Here is an 18,113-nt window from a genome sequence, read left to right as displayed (position 1 = left end):
TTTCACTCTTAACTAAATTTATATATAGCCTCTTAAGAAGTAGAATATAAGAATGTTAAAGGACCACAAGAAATGGACTTAAAAAAAAGAAATAGTGAAAGGATGAAATTCTGTTATGAATCTCCTACCTTGCATAAAGTGCTGAGGGACCGTTACTAACCACAGATGATCTAGACTACAGTTTTGTAGGTTTTCCAAATATGTGCTTAAAGTGCTGAAATGAATCTTTACATTGCCTGAAGACACTTCCCAAAATATTTTCTGTAGGCTTACTTTCCCCAAGATGTTAATAGGTTTCTAGGACAAAAAAAAAATTAATTCCATGGTCAAATAATTTTGGGAAACATTGAATATCCAGTGCAACCTCTTAAAGATTCATGGTGAATGTTAGCATATTAAAAACATGAAATGTCCTGTGGTTAAGAAATTATCCCAAAGTGTTTAATCCAGCATTTTGCAAATTTTCTTCTTTTCACTATGATAAGCTTTTTCTCAGAACACCTGTTAACATATTGAAGATTTAGTGCTACAGGTAAAACAACTTGGGAACCATTGCCTGAAAATAAAGCAGAGTAAAGTATCAGCAAAACAATCAAAAACAGGACTTTGGAATATTTACTGGTTGTCAAGAATTATTCTTAGTAGCTCAGAGTTTGGATTCTGGAGCACAACATATCCAAATTGGAATACTGTTTTAACCCCTATAACTCTTTTAACATAGGCCAGTCAGTTAATTGCCAAACAACAGTACTCTCACTTGTAAAATGGAGCTAGTAAGGATATCAAATTCATAGTGGTAATTTCTTGGGGGGCACAAAAGGGCCTAGCCTAGCAGTGGGTTCACAGTGATGATAGTGATGGTGATACAATGAGGATAATAAGGATGATGATCAATTAGAAGACAACACATGGAATTCCTAAAGAATTTTCCTCTGTAGCTGATTATCTCCATTTCCCTCAGCCCCCAATAAATTATCTAGAAAAATTTTTATTTGTCAAGTAACAACACAAATTGCCGTGTTTCTTATTGTTTCTGTAATTATTGGATGATAGTTACGAGTAGATAGAAGAAGAGGTTTGGATTATTTGATCAAATTATGCTCAATGTTATTAATTTTTAAAGTCATTTTGCATTTAAAAACTTTGTTTTGCCCTAACATTTCCAATGTAAGTAGCTATAATTACCCTAGTCGTTTTTTTAGTACAGTCCGTGTTCTCTCTGGCCTTCCTGATTTATCATTTTAGAGTATAATTTGTTGAATGTAGAGTTCCAAAAACTTTAAAATTCTCTAACATATTCGCATAACACATACACTTTTTTCCATTGTTTGCCATAAACACCAAGCTAATTCTTTCCACCAACCCTTTGTTCATGCTGTTATTCCCATCTGAAATGACCTCTTACAAATTCTATAAGCTGAATTCCTATCATCCCATAAGACTACTCAAAATTATTCCGGCACTACAGAACCATAATTTCTTAGAATTAACGCTTTTCATTTTTCACTAATTGTTTCATTGATGTTAATCTGATCTTTCCAAATTAATTATAAACAGTTCTTGCTACAAAGATATGCCTTAGACATAGCTAAGGGTTATGTTTTAAACTTCTTCAGTCTTCCTCATATGAACACTAAGGAAAATAAATTTTTAAGAGTACACATTTTTATACCAAATTCCTAGTTCCCAGTATTTCCCTGCTTGATTCCTTGATGGATGTTGTTCCCAGAAAATATGCAGGGTCATTATGCAACAGTAAGCCTTTGCCTTCAGAGTCTGAACCCTGCTAAGAGAAATTTTTGGGGCCCCAAACTCCCTACCTCCAATTTCCCGCTCAACCTGTTTCAGTGACTTAGTTTTCAGTTCCCTAAAATATTTTTGAAAAATTAATACATGTATATAATAAAAGTTCAAAGGTACAAACAGAAATACAAAGAGATAAAAGTTTCCCTATTAATGACATTACCTCATAACTCAGGGTTGACTCCCCAAGACCAACTGCTGGTGTATATACATACACACACACATACTCATACAAACGTGTGTTTATATAGTATATGTGTATTTGTACATACCTTCATGCTTTTCACAAAAATTACTAAATTATATAAACATTATGCATCTTGTTCTTTTCCACAAAGAAATTATATATTTCTGGAATTGTATCAGGGGCTGTATAATACTTGGGTAACACAAACATCTTCTTTTCAACTCCCATCCACAGCCATCTTCAACATAAATATCTTTTGATAGACATTTGCTTCCAACCAGTGAACACAACATTTTGCACATGTGCAAGATAATCATTAGAATAGATAGTTTGAAGTGGTATTGTTGGTTGAAGGTATGTGCATTTGAAATTGTGGTAGATATTGCCATATTGCCATTCATTAAAGCTGTGTGAATCCATCCTTCTGCCTATTCATCTGAGAGCTTGTCTTCCTATATTCTGACCAATACAATGTGTTTGCAATTTTTGGTCTTGTCAATGGGTGTAGAGGAAAAATAGTATCACATGATTTTGAATCTTTTTTATTATAAGTGGGTGTTAGCAACTTTGCACATATTTTAAAAATAATTTTTATTTATATTTTCTTTCTGTTACCTGATATTTATGCTTTTTGCTCTTTTTACATTGGATTGCTGAACATTTTCCTCATTGATAGGAGCTATGTATATATTAACAAAATTCATTGTCTGTCATATGTATGTCAAAAATTTATCCAACTAGTTTACATCCGTTTTGGTTGATTTTACTGTGCCAAAATGTTTTATACTTGGAGTGATGAAATTTATCTGTCTTTGCTTCATGATTTCTAGGTTTTATTTTTTGCTAAGATAGGCTATTGCTATTCTGAGTTTATAAACATATTCTCTTATATTTTCTTATAATACCTTTTATAGGTATTATGTTTTCATGTGCATATTTATAATCTCATCCAAGTTAAATTTATTTCTGTGTAATGGGGTAGTGTAGATCTTGCTGGTTTCCCAGAAAACTACCAGGTATATAAAAACCATTAATTGAATAAACCCATGATTTTTACTGATTGGTATGCCAACTCAGCCATTTACTTCCTATATATTTGGCTTTACTGATTGTATTTATAAACTGTTCCACTGGTTATCTGTCTATGTGTCAGCACCACACTCTTAATTATCATTGTTTTAAAATGTTTTTAACTGCTAGAGTAAAATACCCTCATCTATTTATTTTTAGTGTTCCCTGATTAATGGTGTACATTTTTCCCCATATGAACTTTTGAATGAGCATGTATAGATGAAATGGTAAATATATTTATAATATATTAGTATTCCTATCTACATATCCAAGTTTTGCGTTCATCTTGTTAGGTTTCTACTTAGATATTTTATCTTTTTGTGTACCTACCTAAATGCAGTTTTTTTCCCATTGTATTTTGTAACTGGTTGTTTTATGTTTATAGGAAGCTATTTGTGTATGTGTGTATGCCTATGTATGTGTACCAATGTTATACCTAGTCACTTTATCACAGTCTTTTACTATTTATATTAGTTTTTCAGTTGGTTCTTCGAGGTTTTCTAGACACACAATTATATCATCTGAAAAGAATATGTTTTACCTTCTCTTTTCAGATTTTTCATACTTAATTTTTTTCCCCATCCATTATTATAACTGCTGCCAAATAAATGTGAAATTAATGCACACACTCATTTTGTTCCTGACTCTAATGTGACCACTCTAGTGACACAGGACATGTACTCTGGTCTCCTGAGTCCAGTGCAGGCATTATAATTTTCTATATGCCCAAAGTAAAGACATTACTGTCAGTGTAGAAAGGAGCAAGTGTAACTAAATGTACAGGATAGGATAAAAGAAAAAATAATATTTTCTTTAGTAAGAAAAAAAGGAGAGGCTTGTAACGATTTGGGAGGATTTAATGCCATAAACTTTTGAGGCTGCATTTGACAGAAAACTGGAACTCAGTGTCTTCTGATTTAAAACAACTTGATAAAAACTTTTTTCATGTCCTACTCAGCCATAGCTGTTTAAATATACATGGTTAACTGAGGTGGGGAAAATAATACTTGAACAGTCCAAAGGACAATCTTGGACTATTTCTCCTTTTATCTAGTTTTCATCATTTCCTTTTCTTTTTCCCCCACTTAGAGCATTGCTGAAAATTGAGTCAGTTATTTATTTATTTAAAATATTCAAGACTTCTGGTTTGATACACTGGGAAATAAAAGGACCAAAGCTAAATGAATTAGAGAAAAATGTTTCTTCTATTCATATACAAGTGGCAAAGATTACAAATACATAAGATCCTCTTTGATTTTCCTGGTTCCAAAAGGGGCAGCAACTTAAAGAGAAAACTGTCAATAAAAAATTTTTTTCACAACTACTGTTTCATTAAAGAAAAATTGAAAAAACAAATGAACTAAATTTTAATATGTGTCATTTTGACAAATGCAACTTAAAATATGGTTTGTTTCTTCAGCCTTGGGAAGAATAACATTTAATATGCTTGGTATTATTGATTCTGTTAACTGCTGTCTATAGATTGAATACTCCTAGCACATTTTCTCTCACATAGGAATTTTAAATATTTCACTAAAATAAAATATCATGTGTGCATGTCACAGTTGTAACTTGTCTTAAATTATTGTATTAGAATAATATGTAATATTTGGTTAAATGTTTTAAACCATACATTTTCCATAAAACCAGCGAACAACCATAATGACTATGTTAAAATTGAGAGAATGAAAGAAATATCATGGTACTGGGTATTAGAAAACTACCATATCTTGACCTTATGCTTTTGAGAGTGACCAAAACAAAAATAAGAATTTAAACCAATAGATTTTTAATTTGGCTTTGAAAACACAATGTCAGCATGCCTGTCTTGCTTTATTTGATGACACTGGGGACTTTAATTCATAGGGAAGGCTTCATTTGCAAGAGCAAAATTATAAAAGAGACTACAAAGCAAATCTGCACCATTGCTTCACTAAGTCCTTAGAGAATTCAGACTTTTCTAGTTTGACTCCAGTAATTCTCCCTTTTTCTTATTGTAGGGATGCAACTTGAATTGGGATGCAATTTGTGATTTGAAATATATTGAAAGGGACATTTTGAACTGAGAAGTTGCAGCTAATACAGTGAAAACCCATTGAGTGTGAGCCTTCACTCATTCAATCATCATAAAATGGGAAAAAATTATTTTCTGCTTAGTTGAATTATTACTATTTTATTGTTACGAATACATTCCTGAACGCTTTCTATAAAATAATGTAATAATGTAATGAACAAAATGTACATGAATTTGGAAAGCAGAAGTTACAAATTAAGCTAAAATCAGATGTTTTTTTAATGATGGATTTAGAAGATCCTTAGACCATGAAATTGGAGATGAGTATATTAAGGGTGCATCCAGGTCAAAGATAGGTACACCTGCCCCAAAATTTTTAAATTGCATTTGTCTACTCTTTAAAATAAAACAAACAGTGATATTGATATGTACAATGTTTTCAATTGTCCTGCTTAGTAACAGTGTGGGGGATGAGGGGTGGAAATATTTGGTTGCCTATGATGATCTGACTCAGCATCAGCTGAAAACACCCTTGTAATATTTTAACATTTTCCTTTCCTCTATTAAATAATGTGTCATTCTGGGCTGTGGCTTGAGTTGATGACTCAGTTCCATCCAAGTGTCTGCCTGGGGACCTTGAGCAATGACTAAAAATACCAGGAAGTTTTTGCCTTAGATGATCCTCGGTTTTAATAACTGAAGTGCATAGACTACTGATGCACAACTTTTAGCCCATTTACTTTAAATAAAAGGAGTTGCTAGGCCCTTTACCTTTTGTGTTTTTTAGCCACCGTATAAACTTTCATTGTGTTATCTGTTTTATACTCTACTGTACTTATATTTTTATTATTTTATATTTCTTTTCACTTCTCCAATTATTCATTTCTCTTTTTTTTCAAATAAAGAGGAATAATCTTATGAATTATTTGAACGTTTACAATCCTAACAAGGGAAATGGGCAGCCTTTTTGCTTAGAATTAGTTCTGTAAAATCCCTTTTTAATGCTATGAATCAGATCATTTTAGTCCCAGATGGCACCTTTGCCCTAAAAGGCAGTCTGTGGAGGAAGTGGATAGCAGGGACCTTAAATCACTGCTGCTGGCAATCTCTGGGACTGCTGGCTGAGGATTGCTTCCCTTGGGAGCAATAAGCACTAACTCACAGACTGCACAGGGTAATGACTGGAGGATTGTTGCTTTCTAATTTTTAAGATTTTCAGTCCTTAATAAACGAATCCATGAATTAAAGATAACTTTCTGACAGTGACCAAGCCTTCCATTCAGCCCATAGTGTGGAGTGAAAAGGAAACTGGAAATCATCATAATTCCTTTTTTTTTTAACCTTTACCAGTTGCATTGTCTAGCACTTCCAAAACAGATCTAAATAACTCGGTGGTATGAACTTCCATGGATGGCATTTAGCCCTACTATAATGCCAGAGGTGTACAAAAGTAAGCCACATATAGAAGTACATTATAATTTGGCTTGTCTCTGCAAGAATCTCCTAAGTACTTGAAACTGAGAAGATGTATTATAACTCATTGTATAAATCTTTAAAGAGAATCACGAGCCTGTCCCTAAGTCCATTTAAACAATTTTGTGGTGAAAACGTGTAACAATGGAAGCAAATTTCTAGGTTGATTTTGTCTGTTAACTTTAAAACAAAAGTATGGTGGGTTTGGCAGGTAGTGGCAATGTCTTCTCAGGAAAGACAGAAGTATTGGTCTCTAAGGTTAAGGATATCCTGATGCATAATTGTTGATATGTGAATAACTGGAGCTTGAGTATACACTGGAATGGGAGAGGTTGGCGAGCTGGGGAGGAGGGGTGGCAGGTCCTCGAAGGGCTGGAAGTGGAACATTTCAGCAGAAGTTTGGAAACCAAACACCTGAATAACATATTACAGGAAGTAGAGATCTCAGCCTCCACAACACAACTGCAATGATCAGAGAAGAAATTTTAAAAATCAGAAATGGTATTAGTCTGCTTTTTGCTTGTATTCTGAAAACTTAAGATTTTATTAATTATTTTCTGTTTATTAAACTTCATTCTACAGGTTGAATCTGTATTAAGAATTCTTACAAGCAGGAATGTTGGTTGTCTAGCATAATTTGTTTTCCTAAACTTTACTTCATAATTAATATATCAAGAGAAGTTTGATTCTCTCAAAAAAAAGAGAAATGGTCAAATGTACTATGGATATATCTCTTGGGATGAACAGGGAGTTTTTTACACTGACCAGCCACCTCTCAAGTTAGACCAATATAAAAGGCCTAAACATCAGATCCTATATTTGAAACATCACCCAATATCATTTTCAATTAAACTTTCTGATCAGTCTGTTTCTTTGCTCAATTTGCAGAGTTAAACTCCTGATATGTATAACTAGACACTCTTGTCACATCATACTAATTTCTCCTCACTTACACTGAGCTCCAAGTTTTTCCAGGTTGTCTTGGATTGATCCTTACCCTCAGTTGATACCCTCTCATCAGTAATGAAATCTAATCACTGGGTGTTCAATCACTCATTTGGAACTTCATGCATTCCAAAAAATTCTAACTATCATGTATTATGTCTCAGGCATTATACTAAGCACTTCCTTTAAACCACTGAATTTAAGGCTTGTGAAATGTTAAGATATAGTTTTCTCTACTATTGCTATTGTACAGCTTAAATATTCCAATAATTTATTAGTCTTGACTAAATTCACAAATGAACACACCCCCTGCCTCACTCCACATGTATACCCATAGAACTGGTTGGCCAAGATTGTACATCCACTTGAATTCAACAGATACTGGAACCCATTTAGCTCCAGACACCAGGGACAGCATAGTTTCATAAGGAAACCAGAGCCCAGGTTAACTCTGATAAATCTTCTTTGTGAACATCAGTCTCACCTGTTATTTAAAATGCCTGTTGTGCTGAGACAAGCCACATACAAGAGTGAAGTGGACCTAATAAAACTAATAAGAAGTTGTGACAAATTGGAAAATGCATTCCCAATCTAAAATGTACAGCATCTAATCAACTATAGTCAATTGTTGCCTTATGGGATTATGGGCCCAACAAGGCCAGACCCCAATTTTTCAAAACCTGAAATTTAACATGAAAATTCCCAGTTTTTAATATGAAGGTATAACTCAACATTTCTTTAAACCAAAGTAAGCATACTTCTATTAATTGGGTATTTGTTGAAAAAAAGTATTCCATTTGAATAATTGACCAAAATAAATTAAAAGTAAATTGACAAACTAATTAACTTTACTATCAAGCCACATAAACCTGAAAATTTTAGGTCAATACTTTCAAATAATTTTTAGATAAGCAAAAGAATGAAACATTATGAAAGCAGCTAGAGACACATTTCTTTTCATAAGTATGAAAAAACTTCTGTATATCAAAAAAATCATAAAAATAATTAAAAGGTAACTATCAAGGCAGGAAGAATACTTTCCAGTGATGAATCTCATTTATCACTAGTAGAAATGTAAATTACTTCCATCTTGGAAGAAACAATTTGGCAAAAGAGATGAAGGAAGTTAAAATATAAGGTTTAATCCAGTAAAACAATTTCAAAGAATTTACCCAAAGGAGTTCACTTAATATATGTAGTTTCCTATATGAGTATAATTCAGCAACAAGAGTGGTTATTCTAGGATATTTACTATATCAAGTATATGTCACATTATTCATTATATCAAATATTTGAAACAAGTTAAATGTAGCACTCACTAAAGGTTAAGTAATCTTAACCAATTCAATGAAAATAGTTTTATGGTCTTCATAACATGATGGTTTCCATCAATTTTTAAGATATTACAATAAAAGCTTATGTTTAATCTAGATTTTTTTAAGTGCTAGAAAAAATGCGCCCATAATCCACTACTACTTCTCAATGACTGCTAACATTTTAGAACATACCTTTCCAGAATATATCTCAAATATATAGGAACAGAGTATATGAATATGTATATATTACATCTCTCTCCCTCCTCTCACCCTTTCATCCTCTCTCTCTCATTATATATTAAACCATGTATGATAGTTACGGCTCATTACATCTTTAAATATAATTTTAAATGGTTACATAGCATTTCTTAGTATGACAAATACAGCACAATATCCAATCCCTTATGGATTGGTTTATAGGTTACTGCAGTTTGTGTTGTCGTTGATTAACTTGCTAGCAGAGAAATGCTAACAAACAGGTTGGTAGATATGCCTTTATAAACCCCAGGAAGCATTTCTGTGGGAAAGATTCTTAGTTGAGAGGTTGCTGGATAAAAAGCAAGTGTATTTAAAATTCTAAGAGATACTCCTTATATTTCCCAGAAAGTTTGTACCAAGCTAACTGTTCACCAGTAGTGCATCAGAGTACCCATAAGCCTAGTACATGTCTTACATTTCATCACCTTTTGTTATGGATGTATAGTTTTGGATCACTTCTTTAAGAACAATTTTTAAATATGAATTTCTATAGAGAGAGTAGAAAATTTAATGTTTTCTCTAGCATGACTGGTCAAAAAGTTTTTAATGAATAATTAAGTTTCTTTACATGTCATAACTCCTGGTCACTGACGTCAGAAACTTTTAGAATTGGTATTATGTTCATAAAACTGTGTCTTACAAATAAGGTGTAAGATTTGAAGGAATGTTTGGCAGACCAGATCTCAGTCTGGATCTCTATTTGTCAAACCGTGTTTTTCCCCACTACCCATGTAGTCTGTGCTGGTTACCTCCGTATGGTCTAGCTCTATCTCTTGCTGACACAGCCCTGGGTTAGTCAGGCTAGTAAGTGGTGGTAATATTCATGGAGTCATTGCTACACTGCAACAGTGAGCAATACTTATTATAGGTAAAAGTGACTGCAAACTGCATAAACATATGTCACAAAACCCAAAATAAATGTATCCTCAGCTCAACTTTTTCATAATCATATCCCCTAAATCCCCATGGGCCCACCTATGTCACCCCCCCATAAAGGAAGGAGCTGATAAGGGGACAATTGGACTGGAAAGAGATAGTGGTTAAAAATATTACATTTTCAAATTTTTCAAAGGTATATGACTCTGTGAACATGTTCCCAGGTCCCTTCCAGGACCTTGGAAGGACCTGATGCAAGTGAGAGTCTCTGAAACTTTAGCTTCACTAGCATCGAGGTAACTCTGCCTCTAGCGAGAACTGTGGTCAACCTATAAAATTGCTCTGCCTTCCCCAGAATAAATCAGTCAATTGCTCAGTAATTTGTGGAGTAACCTGCATTTCCTGTTATAATTTTGGAAAGGAAGAGTAGAATAAGGGACACACTGATGCTAGAAATTCCGGTTCATAGTGGGCATCATATAAACCAAACTGCCTAACAGAGTTAAACAAATACAATTCTTACTAAAGATGGAAATTTTATCCTCTTATTCATTGAAGTTCTGCTTCTAATAGTTAATAAATGTTAACAGGCTAACTACTTGGAAATATTTAATTAGTTAATTAAATAATGGTACTCCCAGCAATGGGATACATGTGACCCTTAACATTGTATCATACACATTTATTCCTTAATACAGAAAAATAATCATGATTCATCCAACAAAAAAAATTCAAAACTATATATGATCCAATATGCCTCAATTTCTTGTAAAAATATGGTTGAAATTGCCTAAGAAACATTTAGAAAGTTTTCATTGAAGTGTTAACAAAGGTTACCTAAGACATTTCATTATGGATATTTTGATATTTAATTTTTAAAATATTTTAATTTATAAATTTTAAACATTTCATATAGTACTACATATGTTGCTTTAAAATAGGTTGTAAGGTTATAAAATATTTCTATTTAAAAAACAATAAAATATATGATGCTCAGGCTGTAAGCCACAAAATGACATGAAGGTTTCATAAGTAGGAATCGTTTTTAGTTCATATAAACCTCCTGCTATTCAGGGCTGATTTTTATATCAGTTATTTGACTCCAGCATCAGTCATACAGCATTTCTGATTATCTTGATAAGCACATGGATTTTATTTTTTTTTTACAGCTAAATCTTGATAAAGCAGATGATAATCTGAGGCTTACCTACTATATTGTAAAAATCCCTCTGTGCTTGTAATAAAGCCTTCACCTCTATTCTATTTAAAATATGTATCAAGAGTGGATAAATGAAACTCTTTTTAAATACAGAATAACATATTTATAAACTAAATACTTACAGGAATTACTATTTATATGATTATAAGTAATATGGGATAACATACTATTTATATGAATTATTCACTTATTTTAATGCAAAGAATATACTGAGGGTTCCAAGTAAATTTATTTTTCCCACTTTCAAATATAAGGAAAAGCAATAGACTTTAAAATTAAAAATGAATATTAGATAACATACTCCAAATAGAATTAGGCTAGTATAATTCTGTGATTATATATTCTATAGTTGATGCTATATATGATTGTTTAGGGACATGACGTTACTAATCTCTGAGATAGTGTAACCAGTGTCGCCTGCAGAGTTTTGCTGTCCAATTTATCTTATCTTTAACACGGATTTGTGGGCTTTTAGGGCCATCTGCTATCCTATCAAAAGGCAATCTTTTGCTACTTTCCTTTGTCATTAAATTCTTGTTTCTAATCCATCACTACATTTTTTTATTGAGTTACTATTTTGTTAAAGGCAAGACTCTGAGGGAAAGACAAAGAAATTCAATTGAAAAAGATTCCAGTCCTTATGGTCAATGTGCCAAATCCAGAAGCATGTCTATCCCTGAAGCAATCCCTATTGAAGGGAAAATGAAATGCACCCTGTGGCTGAGGCCAGGGTCACATGCATACCCCTGAAATGGAGGATGGAACCAGTTGTACTGAGACACATGGACTGAAAGTGGGGGCAGTTCACTCCCCAAAAGGAAAATCAAAGGTGAAATGGTTTTCAGATGATCAAAAGTAGCGGGCTTCTATTTCACAGGCCAAGATAAATCTCAGTTGGGGCACTGAGGGGCTTCATCTTTAATACCTTTATAATTTATATAGTTGTATATTTTGTATGAACATACAGAAAAAAGTTAATAAGGTAATCAAAGTATTTAAATGTTATTTAAAGAAGAGGATTTCAGTGTTAGGAAGAATGTTGGGAAATGAGAACACACATTAAATGATTTTTTAAAATCTGTAGGAAAATGTAGCAATAAACATCAAAACTTGAAAAACTACTTCACCATTTCACCAAATAAATTCACCTTAAAATTTATCTCAAGGGAAAAATTAGCCAAGCACAGATGGATATATACATGTTTATTGTATATTGTTAATAATCCAAAAATGAGAAGTTATTAAATGATGAATAATAAGGAATCAACTGAATAAATTTTCTTATATTCATATGTTCAAATACTTTGGAAGTATTGACTACTATAATTTGCATTTGTTAATATGAAATATTGTACACAATAAATCAAGTTAAAAAAGAACATACATAATATGGTTATATTTACAGATGGAAATGCTTAGAGAAAGCTTGGAATTATATGAAACAAGAGATTAAATAGTGATTACATCTATATTGTGGGGTTGAAGGTAATTTTCTTTTTTGCTTAGCTGTATTTTCTATTTTGTAAAATAAAAAATTTGTAATTTAAAATACATAATAAGACAAGGGACTGGAAAACTTCACTTTTCATTAGTAAAGTAAAATACAATTTAATGACAAAAATGGCATTAAAACAGTTGGAGTGAAAAGACATACACAGACTGAAAGTGAAGGGATGGAAAAAGATATTTCATACAACTAACAGGGAGAAAAAAGCAGGAGTTCAGTACTTGTATCAGACAAAAATAGACTTCAAAACAAAGAAAGTCACAAGAGACAAAGAAGGACATTACATAATGATAAAGGGGTCAATCCAACAAGAAGATATAACTATTATAAATATCTATGCACCCAACACAGGAGCACCTACATATGTGAAACAAATACTAACAGAATAAAAGGGGAAATAAAATGCAATGCAGTCATTCTAGGAGACTTCAACACTCCACTCACTCCAAAGGACAGATCAACCAGACAGAAAATAAGGAGACAGAAGCACTGAACAACACATTAGAAAAGATGGAGACATCTACAGAACGCTCCACCCAAAAGCAGCAGAATACACATTCTTCTCAAGTGCACATGGACCATATTCAAGAATAGATCATATACTTGGCCACAAAAAAGAGCCTTGGTAAATTCAAAAAGATTGAAATTGTACCAACCAGTTTTTCAGACCACAAAGGTATGAAACCAGAAATAAATTACACAAAGAAAATGAAAAATCCCACAAACACATGGAGGCTTCACAACATGCTCCTAAATAACCAATGGATCAATGGCCAAATAAAAACAGAGATCAAGCAATATATGGGGACAAATGACAAAAATAATTCAACACTGCAAAATCTGTGTGATGCACTGAAAGCCATGCTAAGAGGAAAGTATATTACAGTACAGGCCTACCTCAAGAAAGAAGAACAATCCCGTAAGAATAGTTTGAACTCACAATTAATGAAACTAGATAAAGAAGAACAAATGAGGCCCAAAGTCAGTAGAAGGAGGGACATAATAAAGATCAGAGAAGAAATAAATAAAATTGAGAAGAATAAAACAGAATCAATGAAAGCAAGAGCTGGTTCTTTGAGAAAATAAACAAAATAGAATAAGCCCCTAGCCAGACTTATCAAGAAAAAAATAGTTTACTCAGATAAACAGAATCAGAAATGAGAAAGGAAAAATCACTACAGACACCACAGAAATACAAAGAAATATTAGAGAACACTATAAAAAATTATATGGTAACAAACTGGATAACTAGAAGAAATGGATAACTTTCTAGAAAAATGCAACCTTCCAAGGCTGACCCAGAAAGAAACAGAAAATCTGAACAGACCAATTACCAGCACGGATATTGAACTGGAAATCAAAAAACTACCTAAGAACAAAACTCCTGGACCAGATGGCTTCACTGCTGAATTTTATCAAACATTTAGAGAAGACTTAATACCCACCCTTCTCAAAGTTTTCCAAAGAGTAGAAGAAGAGGAAATACTTCCAAACTCATTCTATGAGGCCAGCATCACTCTAATATCAAAACCAGGCAAAGACACCACAAAAAAAGAAAATTGAAGACAAATATCCCTGATGAAAATAGATGCAAAAATACTCAACAAAATATTAGTAAACCAAATTCAAAAATACATCAAAAAGATCATCCATCATGATCAAGTATGATTTATTCCAGGGATGAAAGGATGGTACAACATTCAAAAATCCATCAACATCATCCAACACATTAACAAAACGAAGGACAAAAACCACATGATCATCTCCATAGATGCTGAAAAAGAATTCAACAAAATTCAACATCCATTAATGATAAATACTCTCAACAAAATGGGTATAGAGGGCAAGTACCTCAACATAATAAAGGCCATATATGACAAACCCACAGCCAACATCATACTTAACAGCAAGAAGCTGAAAGCTTTTCCTTGAAGATGAGGAACAAGACAAGGATGCCTACTCTCCCCACTTTTATTCAACATAGTACTGGAGGTCCTCGCCAAGGCAATCAGACAACACAAAGAAATAAAAGGCAACCTGACTGGCAAGGAAGAAGTTAAACTGTCCCTGTTTGCAGATGACATGATATTCTACATGAAAAACCCTAAAGAGAGAGAGGGAGCCAAGATGGCGGCGTGAGTAGAGCAGCGGAAATCTCCTCCCAAAACCACATATATCTATGAAAATATAACAAAGACAACTCTTCCTAGAATAAAGACCACAGGATAGAGGACAACATCCAGACCACATCCACACCTGCGAGAACCCAGTGCCTCATAAAGGGGGTAAGATACAAGCCATGGCCCCGTGGGACATGAGCGCCCCTCCCCCCAGCTCCCAGCAGGAGAAGAGTAGGCAGAGCGGGAGGGAGAAGGAGCCCAGGACTGCTGAACACCCAGCCCCAGCCATCCGGGCCAGAGCGCAGACACAGTGCGTGCACGGGGGGCCCTGGATACTAGGGAAACAGGGCAGCAAGAACAGTGAGCGGGTACCTGAGGCCTGGCGCTGGAGGACATAAGAAAAGCAAGCGGCCATTTTTTTTTTGCTCTTTTGTTTTGGCGAGTGCTTTTTGGAAGTCTTAAAGGGATAGGGACCCCAATACTAGGGAAACAGGGCAGCAAGACCAGTGAGCAGATGCCTGAGGCTGGCACTGGAGAATAAAGGAAAACGAGCGGCCATTTATTTTATTTAAAATTTTTTTAATTAAAAAAAATTTTTTTTTTTTTTTTGTGGTCGTTTTGTTTTGGCGGGTGCTTTTTGGATGTCTTAAAGGGGCAGGGCGGGACACTTAATCCAGAGGTAGGGAATCCGGGGATCTCTGGGCACCCTAATCCCCTGGGCTGCAGGGAGCAGGGAGGCCCATTACAGAGATAAATAGCCTCCCAGCCCCTCCTCCTCCAATGCGACTCCACCATTTTGGAGCAGCTGCCCGAGCCAGGCCACACCCACAGCAAGAGCGGAGATAAACTCCATAGCAGCCGGGTAGGAAGCAAAAGCCCTGTCTGTGCACAGCTGCCCAGCACAAACCACTAGAGGTCGCTCTTCTCCCAGGAGAGGAGGGCCACAAACCAACAAGAAGGGAAGTTCTTCCAGCTGTCCCTCGTCCCAGCTCTGCAAACTATTTCTATCACCATGAAAAGGCAAAACTACAGGCAGACAAAGATCACAGAGACAACACCAGAGAAGGAGACAGACCTAACCAGTCTTCCTGACAAAGAATTCAAAATAAGAATCATAAACATGCTGACAGAGATGCAGAGAAATACGCAAGAGAAATGGGATGAAGTCCGGAGGGAGATCACAGATGCCAGAAAGGAGATCGCAGAAATGAAACAAACTCTGGAAGGGTTTATAAGCAGAATGGATAGGATGCAAGAGGCCATTGATGGAATTGAAACCAGAGAACAGGAACGCATAGAAGCTGACATAGAGAGAGATAAAAGGATCTCCAGGAATGAAACAATGTTAAGAGAACTGTGTGACCAATCCAAAAGGAACAATATCCGTATTATAGGGGTACAAGAATAAGAAGAAGAGAGAAAATGGGATGGAAAGTATCTTGGAAGAAATAATTGCTGAAAACTTCCCCAAACTGGGAGAGGAAATAATCGAACAGACCATGGAAATACACAGAACCCCCAACAGAAAGGATCCAAGGAGGACAACACCAAGACACATAATAATTAAAATGGCAAAGATCAAGGACAAGGAAAGAGTTTTAAAGGCAGCTAGAGAGAAAAAGGTCACCTATAAAGGAAAACCCATCAGGCTAACATCAGACTTCTCGACAGAAACCCTACAGGCCAGAAGAGAATGGCATGATATATTTAATGCAATGAAACAGAAGGGCCTTGAACCAAGGATACTGTATCCAGCACGACTATCATTTAAATATGATGGTGGGATTAAACAATTTCCGGACAAACAAAAGCTGAGGGAATTTGCTTCCCACAAAGCACCTCTACAGGACATCTTACAGGGACTGCTCTAGATGGGAAAACTCCTATAAAGAGCACAGAACAAAACACCCAACTCATGAAGAATGGAGGAGGAGGAATAAGAAGGGAGAGAAGAAAAGAATCCCAGACAGTGTATATAACAGCTCAATAAGCGAGCTAAGTTAGGCAGTAAGATACTAAAGAGGCTAACCTTGAACCTTTGGTAACCACGAATTTAAAGCCTACAATGGCAATAAGTACATATCTTTCAATAGTCACTCTAAATGTTAATGGACTGAATGCACCAATCAAAAGACACAGAGTAATAGAATGGATAAAAAAGCAAGATCCATCTATATGCTGCTTACAAGAAACTCACCTCAAACCCAAAGACATGTACAGACTAAAAGTCAAGGGATAGAAAAACATGTTTCAGGCAAACAACAGCGAGAAGAAAGCAGGGGTTGCAGTACTAATATCAGACAAAATAGACTTCAAAACAAAGAAAGTAACAAGAGATAAAGAAGGACACTACATAATGATAAAGGGCTCAGTCCAACAAGAAGATATAACCATTATTAATATACATGCACCCAACACAGGAGCCCCAGCATATGTGAAACAAATACTAACAGAACTAAAGGGGGAAATAGACTGCAATGCATTCATTCTAGGAGACTTCAACACACCACTCATCCCAAAGGATAGATCCACCAGGCAGAAAATAAGTAAGGACACAGAAGCACTGAACAACACAGTAGAGAAGACGGACCTAATAGACATCTATAGAACTCTACATCCAAAAGCAACAGGATATACATTCTTCTCAAGTGCACATGGAACATTCTCCAGAATAGACCACATACTAGGCCACAAAAAGAGCCTCAGAAAATTCCAAAAGATTGAAATCCTACCAACCAACTTTTCAGACCACAAAGGCATAAAACTCCCGGGCCAGATGGATTTACCTCGGAATTTTATCAGACATACAGGTAAGACATAATACCCATTCTCCTTAAAGTTTTCCAAAAAGGCAAAGACCCGACCAAAAAAGAAAACTACAGGCCAATATCCCTGATGAACGTAGATGCAAAAATACTCAACAAAATATTAGCAAACCGAACTCAAAAATACATCAAAAGGATCATACACCATGACCAAGTGGGATTCATCCCTGGGATGCAAGGATGGTACAACATTCGAAAGTCCATCAACATCATCCACCACATCAACAAAAAGAAAGACAAAAACAACATGATCATCTCTATAGATGCTGAAAAAGCATTTGACAAAGTTCAACATCTATTCATGATAAAAACTCTCAGCAAAATGGGAATAGAGGGCAAGCACCTCAACATAATAAAGGCCATCTATGATAAACCCACAGGCAACATTATATTGAACAGCGAGAAGCTGAAAGCATTTCCTCCTGGATCGGGAACTAGACAGGGATGCCCACTCGCCCCACTGTTATTTAACATAGTACTGGAGGTCCTAGCCACGGCA

Source organism: Manis pentadactyla, chromosome 2 (assembly GCF_030020395.1).
Source record: "Manis pentadactyla isolate mManPen7 chromosome 2, mManPen7.hap1, whole genome shotgun sequence".
Taxonomy (NCBI): domain Eukaryota; kingdom Metazoa; phylum Chordata; class Mammalia; order Pholidota; family Manidae; genus Manis; species Manis pentadactyla.
This window is presented reverse-complemented; position numbering follows the sequence as displayed.